This window comes from Rhinolophus sinicus, linkage group LG02 (genome assembly GCF_036562045.2).
Source record: "Rhinolophus sinicus isolate RSC01 linkage group LG02, ASM3656204v1, whole genome shotgun sequence".
Taxonomy (NCBI): domain Eukaryota; kingdom Metazoa; phylum Chordata; class Mammalia; order Chiroptera; family Rhinolophidae; genus Rhinolophus; species Rhinolophus sinicus.
The window spans coordinates 190,402,784-190,416,595 of record NC_133752.1 but is presented as its reverse complement, the minus strand read 5'-3'; the positions used below and the strand labels follow the sequence as shown (position 1 = coordinate 190,416,595).

The window sequence follows — 13,812 nt, the reverse complement described above, 5'->3', positions numbered from 1 at the left end:
CTAGATCAATTCAGCTGTCTGCCTTCATGGTTTCCAACCTTTCCTGGACCTTAGACTCCGGTCTGCCTGGCAGTCTTTCTGTTTTTAAGTGACCTCTTGGGGAGCTGCCGCAATGGCTGGTTCAAACGTCCCTCATTGCCCTATATTCACTTTCCCTTCACATAACAGCAAGCGATCTTGCCTTGTGATTTATAGATTGAATAGAAGCCATCAGATTAGAACTCTTAACTTTCTGCCACAAAACCTACAAACTTCCTATGTTATAGTGAAAGATGTATCTTTCTTCTTTTCTATGGTGAATCCTACTTGTATCTCTTTCCTAGATTTATTTATTTATTCATTCATTCATTTGTTTGTTCTTAGTTCATTAGTCCTCTCGTGAAAAATCTGCTCAATCACCACAGATAAAGTCACTGAGGAATCTTCACTCCTCCTGTCCTCCAATTGCCACCTCACGTTTTGCCAGCACCAGCAGTGGCCGTTGCGGTCCCCCTGCCCTTCTTCACTCTGTGCTTGCGTTCCTTTTGCTGTTTTCTTGAGGCCTTTTTCTTCTCACACAGGCCAGGTCTTGCAAGTCTACGTTTGGGTTCACTTTTCTTTGCATCATCCAGGAAATCATAAATCGTGCCAAAGCCAGCTGTCTTGCCACCACCAAAATGGGTTCTGAATCCAAATACAAAGGTGACATCTGGTGTGGTCTTTACATTTTGGCTAGTTTTTCCCGAATTTCTGTGTTAGGCGCTGCGGCCTTCCCAGGGTGAAGGACGTCGGTGACGATTTGTTTCCGTTGACGTGGTCCGTTGGTCATGCACTTGCTGGTCCGGACAGTAACTGTGTCGTTCATGATGGCCGCCAACGCTCAAGCAGCCAGGGTGGAAAAGAGCTTTTTCTAAGATTTTTAAAGCTGCCCCTCTATATCTTTTTTAAAATCAACTTTGTACATGCTTATCCCATTAAACATAAATGAAATCTGGCATATTTCATCCTTTAGTCTCCCTCTCCCTCCAGATCCTTTTCACTCATGTCCCTTCTACGCACCAACTTATTGAAATAATTGTCTCTGCCCTTTGAACCCACTGCAGTCTGGTTTTTCCATAACTATAACATTGAAACTCTTTCCCCAATGTCACCAATAACCCTCTTGTGGCTAAATCCAGTGAAGATCCTTTTCTGTTTCCTACGTCCTTGAAACAGCTCTCTTCCCCTGGCTTCTCTGGCACCTTCCTTTTCAAAGTTTCCCCTCCCTCTGCTGGTGCCCTTGCTGAGTCCCTTCCTTGGCCCAGCACTTAAGAGTTGCTGCTAGTCAGGATTCTGTTCTCGGCCTTTTTCTGCCTTTATTATATGTGCTCTCCTTGGGCCAGCTCATCCATTGCTCAGACTTTATTTATCCTGTGTATGCTGACAGCTTCCAAATTGCTATCTCTAGCCTAGGTCTCTTTCCTGCACTTGAGATGTCTGTATCCAGCTGCTCAGTGAGCGTCTGCACTTGGGCGCCCCATAGTTACTGCAAACCCAGCACGGCCAAAGCTGACCTCTCCGCAAAACTCTGCCCTTGTGCAGCTCAGTGGCTGGTGCCACCATTTACCCTGTGGTCTTTGTGCCTTCAGTTTTGTCCCTCCCATTCCACGTCGCTGCATTGCAGTGATCTTCCTTAGAGGGATCCTTCTGAAACAGCTCTAGTCATATCATTGCCCTCAGTCCCATTAAAACACATCGGTGATCCGGCTCCTACCGCCTCGCCTAAGCCCTGGGCCCACTCATACATGGAGCTGCGGCTCTACCTGAACTTACCGCTGTAATACTTCTCCTCCCACCTTGGGCTGCTCTAACCCTTATCTTTGAGATTTCGGTTTAGAGGTCGGTTTTCTTTGGGAACCTTTGCAGAATGTCTAAGATGGGGTTAGGACCTCTCCTGACGTCATACACTTTGTACTTGTCCCTTTGTAGCATTTATCTCACTGTATTATAAGTGCCGATTTACTCTGACCTACTAAACTCTAAGTTCCTTGAGGGAAGGGACGATGCTTTGATTGTTTTTTCTTTTTAAATTCCTATTACTTGGCAGAGTGCCTGGTATATAGTAGGCCTAATACTTATTGGATGGTTAATGGTTGGATAGATTATACAATTTTAGAACTGAAAGAACCTTATCTGTATAGACTACGGGTCTCAGCTATTCCTGGTGAACGATCACTGAGTGGCATTTGGTTCTTTTGTTAGAAGTAATCATTTCAAACAAAGTGCTAGTCAAAGTCCAAAATCTCCTTTTAATGTATTATCCTTGACTTCTTGAGTGAAGCAACCCTAGCTAGTTTGTTTCAAGGCTTATTATTAGTTTGACCGATGTTTCTCAGTGCTGGCTGTCCACTAGTATTATCTGGGGAGCTTAAAAAAAAATACCATTGCTTAACCTCACCAAATAAGAGTAACTTTCATTCTTATCCTGGGAAGTCATCCATTTCCAGCTTGTTAAAACTGATTAACACAGCCTTACTGCTTGTTGATAAAGTAAATGTCAGGTAAGAGTGTACATACCGTGTTTCCCCGAAAATAAGACCTAGCCGGACCATCAGCTCTAATGCGTCTTTTGAGCAAAAATTAGTGTAAGACCCAGTATTATATTGTATTGTATTGTATTGTATTGTATTATATTATATTATATTATATTATATTACATTACCTGGTCTTATAGTAAAGCAAGACCTGGTCTGATACTAATTTTTGCTCCAAAGGACGCACTACAACTGATGGTCTGGTTAGGTCTTACTTTCGGGGAAACACGATATTATCTGATTTCTAGAAGTACCAGTCATTAAGTGTTTGGACATTAGGGGCCCTTTTCTGTCTGTGACTCTTGGGAATGTGCCTTATGAACCCTTGGATCATGATCTGTAACAGAATGTGAGCAAAAAGTTTCCATCTGGTGTGGTCACTGTCTGCTCTAATAGGGTCTCTGGTTTGAGTCACTGCTGTTGTATCACAAGCCTCTTCGTGATGGGCGCACAGATTAATTTCCTAAGGGGCTGACCTTATGCAAATGAGAAAATTTGGTTATCATCACCAGAAGGAGCAGGTTGTTATTTAATTACTTTTTTTTTTTAAACTGCTATTTCTAATTTGCTTTTAGGGCTGAAACATCCCCAGTTCAGCCATTTAAATTTTAGAGAAGTTACTGCTTTTGGTAACTTTGAGGAATCAGGTTAATTTTTAAAATGGTTTTTAAAAGTGTGAGCTCACTCTAGAGCACACTTATTTGGGTTAGTAATTGCTTGATGGAATGTTTTCTGCTCAACCAGTACAATATTTAGGATCTGTTTATTGCAGAGAGACTTTGTATCTTCACAGTGGATTTGAGGAGCTCCTTAGATGTGTTCTCTTCCATTAATTTTTGTACCAACACAATTTGAATACCGAGGCATCTAGAAGTTAATACATTCTTGGTGTTTTGTTTGCAAGTTACATTTTACAAATGCAACACTGAAAGAATTACTCGCACCAATGGGTATCATAGATTTCAGAGATTCAAATGCTGAATAATTACAAATATTTTCTTCTTGTCATTAAAAAACAAACGAAAATGGAAGATAAAACACCAAACCCATCATAGAGACACAGGAAAACAGGTTGGGTGGTTTACCTTCCTTTTTCTCTTCTAGCTCACATGTAGTAGCGTAAAAAAAAATCTTTATACGAAGTCCTGGTTTCCAAAAAAATAAGAATTTATGATGACTGATGAATGTTAGGGATACATCTGAATCTGTTTTCAGCATTGCCAGTGTCTAAAAGTCACATGGAACTTAGGTTAAATAATTGGTGACTAGATAGTTCATAAATTAGTTATGATTGTTTGTTTAAAGACAATTAATGGTGGTAACTTTCTTCAACCTTGGAAGTAGGACAGGAGGGGTTGGGAAGATGTCTGTACACTTTTAGTGATTCTAGCTGATACGTTTTTCTTTGGCCTTCCTCATTATCTTGTTCACTTTGGCTTTCTAGTCTGATGGAGACCTTTTGAAAGAGGGTGGGCATAAATAAACTATGCATGTTCATTTTTCCTTTGCTAATGACAGTAGGAAAACATCGTCTGCTTTTAAGTGTGGTCTGTTATGATGACTTGGCTCTCAGAAGAATGACTTGATGTATTCTAGGTGCAAGTTTGTCATTTCTTCCCTCTCCCACCTTCGGAGCAGGCACAGTTGGCTTCCATTCAGCAGTGAGCTCGTGTTGCCTTTCAGCTGAGGGAGCTCGGTCCACAAACCCTGGGTCTCAGCTTGTGCTTGACACAACTTTGTTAAGTGAATCGGGGAGTCTGAATTATTCATTCTCCTTCCTCATCCTGCTGTTCAGATCAAATTCCTGCTGTGTCTTTGGGGCATCTTGCCAGTCTTGAGCATAATTGATTTCCTTGCTTTGTGAGGTGCGTGTGTGCGCGAGTTGTCCCTCTGCTTACGCGTTCCTGATGGCTGAGGCTAGGAATAGTTATTCAGCACATGTGGGCAAAAGCACAACAGTTCAGCTCCAAATCACTGAAAACATTGTGGCCTTGCTGCTTTTATAATCTAAAGGAGAAGTTGGATTGTTCTTTTTATTGCCCAGGATACATAATTTTCTTTCTAGGTACCAAGACTGTACTTCCTGATGAATTATGAAGAACACTCTTCTGTGATCTGATTGGAACGCAGGAGCAGGAGACTGTTCTCTTCTTGTTATCTAATCCTGTTTTCTCTTCAGTGTTTTTCTTTGAGAAGTTGTCATTCTACTTGGTGTGATCAAAAAATACGGTGAATGTTTAACTTAAAAAATGTATTACAGTAAAAGACCCATTGCCATTAATCTCTCTCAAAATAGTCTCCTTGCTTTGAATACACTTATCCCAACGTTCTTGCCACTTTCTGAAGCAGTTCTGGAAGTCCTCTTTTGTGAGTGTCTTTAGCTGCACTGTTGTGGCTGCCTCCATGTCCTGAATCGATTCAAAACGTTTACCTTTTATGGTCATTTTGACTTTGGGGAAGAGCGAGAAGTCGCACGGTTGCCAGATCTGGTGAATAAGGTGGATGAGGACACACTGTAATGTTTTTATTTAACAGAAATTGCCATATACCAGAAGTGATGTGTGACATGGAGCCTTTCCGTTGTGATCATAACATACAGTGAATGCCGCTGCCGAGTGCCATCCAACAGAAAGGCAGGGATCTTCAATATGGGGAGCGGTGCATCGAACCTTAGTAACAGTGTGTGACAAGTTTCAACTTGTTTGGTGCAGTCAGTCGGGTGTGAGCTACGGTTGAGAGAGGGTGTGTTTTAAAGTGTGCTGTAAATCCTCCTCCATCATGACAATGCTCATGTCACACATAGCTTCTGTTACGGCAGTTTCTGTCAAATAAAAACATTACGGTGTGTCCTCATCCCCTTGTTCACTGGATCTGGCACCGTGAGACTTCTGGCTCTTCCCCAAAGTCAAAATGATTCAGGACATCACTGCAGCCATGACAGCGCAACTAAAGACACTCAGGAAAGAGGACTTCCAGAACTGCCTCAGAAAGTGGCAAGAACGGTGGGATAAGTGTGTTCAAAGCGAGGGGCGGGGGGTGTTTTGAGGGGAATTAATGGCAATGTATCTTTTACTGTAATACATTTTTATAGAATTTAAACATGCATCATATTGTTTGATCACACCTTGTAGGTCCCTGGACTGTTAGAACGCGGAAGGATTTAGAGATGATCTAGTCCAGTGGTTGCAAACTGTAGGCCTATCGTCTGGCTCTTACACAGAGGTTTTGTTTGGCTAAAGACTGTGGATTTAACTTGAAACACTGGGAGAGCTCACGTGAGATCCAGCTTTCTGGCTTTTCGAGGCACACTGGGCTCGCATCCCTGCGTGGTGCACTCTGTGGGACGGGATGGTGGTGGTTCCTTTTAGGAGTGGCCCGTTTGCTCCAGGACTACAGTCTCTAACAGCGCACTTCATTTTTTATGTTCCCTGTGGTGAGCATCACAATCTATTCTAATCCAGTCTGTTTATTTTATAGAAGAGAGGGAGGGATTTGCCCAAAATCTTGTAGGTAGTGGGACAACCTTAGGTGAGGATTCTGTCTCTTGACTCTTCCTAGTTGATGATGATTTATTTATTTATTTATTTATTTATTTATTTATTTATTTATTTAGGTTGCTATGATTTATTTTGTTCCTGTGCAAAGTTGGTGTTTGCAGCTCTGGTCTCACTTTAGTGAGCGTGTGAATGCCACCCTGAATGAAGTGACACCACAGGCCAACTGCATGTCCTCTGGCCATTGTCTTTTTTTTTTTTTCCTAAATTAAAGTTTATTGGGGTGACAATTGTTAGTAAAGTTACATAGATTTCAGGGGTACAATTCTGTATTACATCATCTATAAATCCCGTTGTGTGTTCACCACCCAGAGTCAGTTCTCCTTCCATCACCATATATTTGACCCCCCTTACCCTCATCTCCCACTCCCCACCCCCCTTACCATCTGGTAACCACTAAACTATTGTCTGTGTCTATGAGTTTTTGTTTCTCATTTGTTTGTCTTGTTCTTTTGTTGTTTTTGGTTTATATACCACATATCAGTGAAATCATATGGTTCTCTACTTTTTCTGTCTGACTTATTTCGCTTAGCATTATAATCTCAAGATCCATCCATGTTGTTACAGATGGTCCTATTTCATCTTTTCTTACCGCCGAATAGTATTCCATTGTGTATATATACCACAACTTCTTTATCCATTCATCTATCGAAGGACATTTTGGTTGTTTCCATGTCTTGGCCACTGTAAATAAAGCTGCAATGAACACTGGAGCACACGTGTCTTTATGGATAAATGTTTTCAGATTTTTTGGGTAGATACCCAGGAGAGGGATTGCTGGGTCATATGGTAATTCTATTCGTAATTTTTTGAGGAACCTCCACACTGCCTTCCATAGTGGCTGCACCAGTCTGCATTCCCACCAACAGTGTATGAGGGTTCCTTTTTCTCCACAGCCTCTCCAACACTTGTTACTATTTGTCTTGTTGATGATAGCCATTCTGACTGGGGTGAGGTGATATCTCATTGTGGTTTTTATTTGCATTTCTCTGATGATTAGTGATGTTGAGCATTTTTTCATATGTCTATTTGCCATTTGTATGTCCTCTTTGGAGAAATGTCTCTTCAGGTCCTCTGCCCATTTTTCAATTGGGTTGTTTGTTTTTTTGTTGTTGAGTTGTATGAGTTCTTTGTGTATTTTGGATATTAGCCCCTTATCGGAGGCATTGTTCGCAAAAATCTTCTCTCATTCAATTGGTTGCCTCTTTATTTTGTCGATGGTTTCTTTTGCTGTGCAGAAGCTTTTAAGTTTGATATAGTCCCATTCATTTATTTGAGCTTTTACTTCCCTTGCCTGTGTTGTCAAATTCATAAAATGCTCTTTGAACCCAAGGTCCGTAAGTTTAGTACGTATGTTTTCTTCTATGCAGTTTATTGTGGCAGGTCTTATACTTAAGTCTTTGATCCATTTTGAATTAATTTTGGTACACGGTGACAGCAGTCCAGTTTCATCCTTTGCACGTAGCTATCCAATTCTGCCAGCACCATTTAGTGAAGAGGCTGTCTTTTCTCCATTGTGTGTTTTTTGCTTCTTTGTCAAAAATTATCTGTTCATATTTATGTGGTTTTATTTCTGGGTTCTCAGTTCTATTCCATTGGTCTATGTGTCTGTTTTTCTGCCAATACCATGCTGTTTTGATGATTGTAGCCCTGTAGTACAAACTAAAGTCAGGAAGTGTGATACCTCCAGCATTGTTCTTTTTTCTTAAGCTTGCTTTGGCTATTCGGGGTCTTTTGTGGTTCCAAACAAATCTGATGATGTTTTGTTTTACTTCTTTAAAAAATGCCATTGGGATTTTGATAGGGATTGCATTAAATCTGTATATTGCTTTGGGTAATATGGCCATTTTAACTATGTTGATTCTTCCAATCCATTAGCATGGAATGCCTTCCATTTCTTTGTGTCTTCTTCAATTGTCTTTTAAAAATGTCTTATAGTTTTCAGCATATAGGTCTTTCACATCCTTGGTTAAGTTTATTCCTAGGTATTTTTTCTTTTTTTGTTGTAATTGCAAAGGGAATTATTTTTTTAATTCTTTTTCTGAGATTTCATTGTTAGTATATAGGAACGCAATCGACTTTCATATGTTGATTTTGTAGCCGGCAACTTTACTGTATTCTTTTATTGTTTCTAATAGCTTTTTTGTGGAGTCTTTAGGGTTTTCTATATATAGCATCATGTCATCTGCAAAGAGTGATAATTTAACTTATTCATTCCCAATTTGGATGCCTTTTATTTCTTTCTCTTTCCTGATTGCTCTGGCGAGGACTTCCAATACTATGTTGAAAAACAGAGGTGATAGGGGACAGCCCTGTTGTGTTCCTGAATGTAGAGCAAAGGGTTTCAGTTTTTCACCATTAATTATGATATTAGCTGAGGGTTTGTCATATATGACCTTTATTATGTTGAGGTATTTTCCTTTTATACCCATTTTATTAAGTGTTTCAGTCATAAATGGACGTTGTATCTTGTCAAATGCTTTTTCTGTATCAATTGATGTAATCATATGATTTTTGTCCTTTATTTTGTTTACGTGATGTATCACATTGATGGATTTGCATATGTTGAACCATCCTTGTGCCCCTGGGATGAACCACACTTGGTCGTGATGAATAATCTTTTTAATGCATTGTTGTATTCAATTTGCTAGAATTTTGTTTAGGATTTTTGCATCTGTATTCATCAGAAATACTGGTCTGTAATTTTCTTTTTTGTGTGTTATCCTTACTAGGTTTTGGTATCAGGGTAATGTTGGCCTCATAAAATGAGTTAAGGAGTACTGTCTCTTCTTCAATTTTTTGGAAGAGTTTGAGTAGGACTGGTATTAGGTCCTCTTTGAAGGTTTGGTAGAATTCACTAGTGAAGCCATCTGGTCCCGGACTTTTGCTTTTGGGAAGGTTTTGGATGACTGATTCAGTTTCCTTACTGGTGATTGGTCCTTTCAGATTTTCCAATTCTTCATGGTTCAGCCTAGGAAGACTATATGTTTGTAAGAACTTGTCCATTTCTTCCAGGTTATTGAATTTGGTGGCATATCGTCCTTCATAGTATTCTTGGACGATCCTTTGTATTTCTGTGGCATCTGTGAGAATTCCCTGTCTTTCATTTCTGATTTTGTTTATTAGTGTCATTTCTCTTTTTATCTTAATGAGTCTGGCCAAGGGTTTGTCAATTTTATTAATCTTTTCAAAAACCAGCTCTTTGTTACATTAATTTTTTTCTATTGTCTTTTTGATCTCTATTTCATTTAGTTCTGCTCTGATTTTTATTATTTCTTCTGCTGACCTTGGGTTTCATTCGTTCTTTTTCTAGCTCTTTAAGGTGTAATGTGAGGTTATTTATCTGGGATTTTTCTTGTTTCTTGTAATGACATAAATTTCCCTCTTAAAACTGCTTTCGCTGCATCCCAAAAATTTTGGTAAGAGGTATTTTCATTCTCATTTGTTTCTATGTATCTTTTGATATCTCCTCTTATTTCTTCTTTGACCAGGCCGTTCTTTAAAAGTATGTTGTTTAATCTCCACATATTTGTGATTTTTCCTGCTTTCTTTTTGCAGTTGATATTCAGTTTCAAAGCCTTGTGATCAGAGAATGTGCTTGGTATGGATGATTATTTTTTTTAAGGTAGCTTTTCTTTACCCTTATGTTTTTTATTCATTGAAAATCTTTATGTTTTTCATTCATTCAAAATATTCATTATATATGTAGTAAGAGTAAATGCTGGGAGTGTAGAGAGGACTGTGGTGAAGCCCCAGGTCTTGATTTGGTCCTGAGGTACCAAATGAGTCTGCCTCTGGGGACAGTTACCAGCCACCATTACTGTGTCATGTTATGATGTTTTATTTTCTTCCTGTCGCTTAACCACCATCTGGAATTACTTTGTCTCCTTGTTTAGTGTCGGGCTTCCCAAGTAGAATGTAAGCATCGTGGGACCAGTGAGAAGGTCTTGTTCAATGTCGCATCTCAGTACCTAGAACAATGCCTGACACTTAGGAGATTCTCAGTGTTTGTTGAACGAATTACTTAAGGAGGCATTTGAACTGGGCTTTGAAGGACAGATAGGAGTTTTTCCATGTAGACAGAGATATTGGTACGAGAGAGGCACAGAGGCATGAAAATACATGGTATATTCTTGTGCTTATTTGGGGTTGGTCACAAAAAGCTATTTTTGATACAGAAAGACCATCTGGATTTGAAGGACTCTGCATCCTTGGTAAAAAATCAGAAACTAAATATGTTTCTGAGTCAGAAAACTCCAGTACAGTTTCCCACCCCCTCCATAGTCTTTCAGAGGCTGCTGGCCATTCATTATCATTAATATTTTATACAGCTTTACTGACATATTTACCAAAGTATTAGTATATGACAGGTGTGAAGCAAGGGTGTGGTTCTAATGTGCCTTTGCTCTAGCAACATGTGCCTCGGTGCAGAGCAGTCTAATATTTTGCAAGTTCAGAACAACCGGCAGTAGTTATTTTTAGAGTATATAATGGACCCAGTGATGAATTCCTGAGGGTGGGGCAGAGGTTCGCAGTGGTAGCTGGTTGTGTGTTAGACTCACCTAGGGAGCTTTGAAACGTTTCCTTCCTTGGCCATACCCCACCCAGACCAACTAAATCATGAATTCTGGGGGGAAGACCCAAGAATCAGTTTCTTTTTTTTCCAAACATGCCCAGTTGATTGCAGTATGCAGCCATGGTTGAGAACTATTTGCTTAGGGGGAGCCACACAGGAGAAGGGAGACAGGTTGTTGCAGGTCGAGGTATAAGGCGGGATCCCAAAGAAGACAGTCATTAAGAAGATTAGGAAGGAATTGAAGAGAATTATTAAAATGGTACCTGGGTGGAAGAGGAATGATATTTTAGGAAATTGGTCTAGAAGTGTTGTATGCTTTTTAGAGCAGTTAGACTACAAAGGTTGAAAATCTTATACATGGTGTCAGAGATAAAGGGAGTGAACGACAGAGGGCGAGAGCCTGAATTCCGTGGTGTCTGCTGTACACGTGAATTACCATCCATAGAGCCGAGCTTTCTAGTCACATATGATGCAAACACACTGTACTTGAAGTAAAGCATCATGAGTCATAGGCCTAGATTTCCCACTAGTTCGTTGCGTTCATTTAGTTCAGTTCATCAACCATTTATCAAGTGCTGAACACGTATTGGACCCTGGGGATGAATGAGATACAACTCGTGCCATTTAGGATCTGACATTCTAGGGAATTCCTTTCTGTAACTGTAGTTAGGCACTTACTTCTCTGGGCCTTTCTCCATCTGTGAAATAAATGTGTGGATAAGAAGAGGTTATTGTGAGGTTGCTTTCAGCTCTGCCATCTTATGCCAGTGATTCCAAGTCTAGTCAAGTACAAGTCAGCACCTCTCCAAAGTAATTGTAGTTTTCTTCAGTGTAAAAAAAAATCCAAGAAAAAGTACAGCCAAAGGGTTTAAATGAAAACAATCCCAGGACCTTACCAGACTCTTTCCCATCTTAACCTTTGTATCAGGTTCTGTTTGAATTTCACAAATAGAGTTGGTAAGGAAGATTCCAGAACAGATGTCCCTAGGGGAGGACGTTCCTAATGGATGAGAGCAAAAGAAGAGCCTGATAAATCCTCCTAGCCGCAGAGCTGCAGGCAGGTTGGGAAGTGGTGCTAGCAAAGTATGCTGTTTTAAGGTCTTCCATTGTTTCCCGCATCGTGTTGAGTTGTTGACTCCTTCCATCCCCCAGATGAAGTCTACTGTGACTGGGAACAAATTGCTTATCCTGCCAGCAACCCTGAAGATAAACTGGGGAGACCTGGGGAGATGTGTCTTTCTCAGTATGCTTGGGTATTGGCAATACAGTCATTGTGTTTTTTTGTTTTTTGTTTTGGCAATTGTAGCGGGGAGGGGAGAGTGCAGCGGTTAATAACGGACAGTGGTGGGCAAATAAGCTTCCAAGAAAAAGAAGAAAGAAAGAAAAATGGAGGCCAGAAAAGCTGAACCTTTGTGCTGTGAACTGGAGCTGGGTGGTAGGGCTGTGGTAGTCTCGGAGACTACACTCTTTTGTTGCTGTTTTGTTTTTGGGGACATAACACTAATAATTATGGTTCTTCTTTTTTTTGATACTCTTAGCTTTATCTTTTGTACTAAAGTCTATTAGTGGCTGTTAAAGTATGATTTTCTTATGTAAATGTCATTTCTTATGTCTTATGTCATTCAACATATTGTTCCAATGTAGAGACTGTACCATGACTTCTGTTCAGATAGCCTGGACCATCAGACCTCAAATTACTGTCTAGCCCTTTGCTTTTCCACTGCGCACTTCCCTTCTCATTCTGCAGTTCTGTGTGTACCCCCCGAGCCTTTACCAGCACCTCTTCGCCCAGCACTGTGCTGGCTTTGAGGGTGTGGAAGGAGGCCGATTGCGAGGCCGTGTCTGGCCTCAGGCGTTCGTGGGTGGTGGGCAGTAGGTACCAAGCAGGTAGGTAACGTGGTGAGGGCCATGAGGGAGGTGAGTACGTGGGGAGACGGGGCAGAGGGTACCAGTGCAGCTGGGCCAGGGTGGGCATCAGGGAACGGGAGCTCGGAGACATAACAGGAGCCACATCTCTGTGTTTTAGAAGAAATGGGGCAACGCTGGTTTAGTGGATAGAACATAAGGTGGGAAGTTAGGACCCTTCCTTTTTGGTCTTTTAATTCCAAGTACAGCAGCTTTCGTTGCTTCCCACTCTTGGCAGCAGATTTTTCTCTATTCCTCTGGAATTATGTGGGTTGGAAAAGAATGGAGAGGAATTGGCCCACCTTCGTGAGGGGAGCGGGAGGCATTAGGGATGTGGGTGTTCACAAGCTCCTGGCGTGACTGGCTGTAAGTGCAGATGGCTGTTTGCGTTACTTTATTGTTGCTGTTACGCCTGCATTCCCTTTGGTGGGCCTCTCTACGGGGCTAATTGTGGGGTCCTCGCATCCATCTCTTCCTGCTGCCAGATAAAATAGATGCTGATGTGTTGTACATTGCAGAGTATACAATGAATTCTGTGCGGGCTGTCTTTCTCCTGCTGCGGTAAGCTTTTGGGGCCTCTGCAGGATAAGGGAAAAAATGTTTTATTTTTGTATTGAAATGCATATTGGTGAAAACATAAAAATGAGTATATTAGATTTTACTGAGGGATTGACCCCCCCACATGGAGCTAAAATTAACTTTGGTGACTGGATTTTGAAAGTATTAAATACCAAGGATTGAATATCCACAGAAAATGTGATTTGTGTGGGAATCCAAGGAACTAATCACATTCTGGGTAAAACTCTAAGGGGGAAAGAAAGAAAGAGGATGGTCTTTACAGCTGAGCTGCCATTTGTTTGTTGTGACCTTGTCCAATTGCCTTAACTTTTCTCAAGCCTCAGTATTCTCGTTAGTAAAATAAACCGTAGCTAATAATAACAACCATAGAATTGTTGTGATGGTGAAACGTTTATTTTTCTACTACTTAAAGCTTCTTTCTTAGTATGTATGTCCCAACGAGATGGAATCACTTGCTATTTCTTTCCCCTCTCTGCTTTTGTACACATTTTTTCTTATATTGCTTTTTATCTACCCACTCAGAAAATTCTTCATCGAATAAAACACACCGACCTGGCACTTTGGGGTTCATGCTCTCTTGTTCGTAGATCTCAGCTAAATGGTGATCCCTTTGCAAGGAGGCCTTTCCTGACCCTGGCCCCACTCC

General features: G+C 40.7%; 1 protein-coding gene and 1 pseudogene across 31 annotated transcripts in view; one reads left to right on the top strand and one right to left on the bottom strand.

The window, feature by feature from the left end:
• The window catches only part of RBFOX2 (RNA binding fox-1 homolog 2), a 257,051-nt gene that overhangs the window by 29,137 nt on the left and 214,102 nt on the right, over positions 1–13,812 (top strand). The window lies entirely within an intron of this gene.
• Positions 453–844, bottom strand: LOC109438491 (small ribosomal subunit protein eS24; annotated as a pseudogene).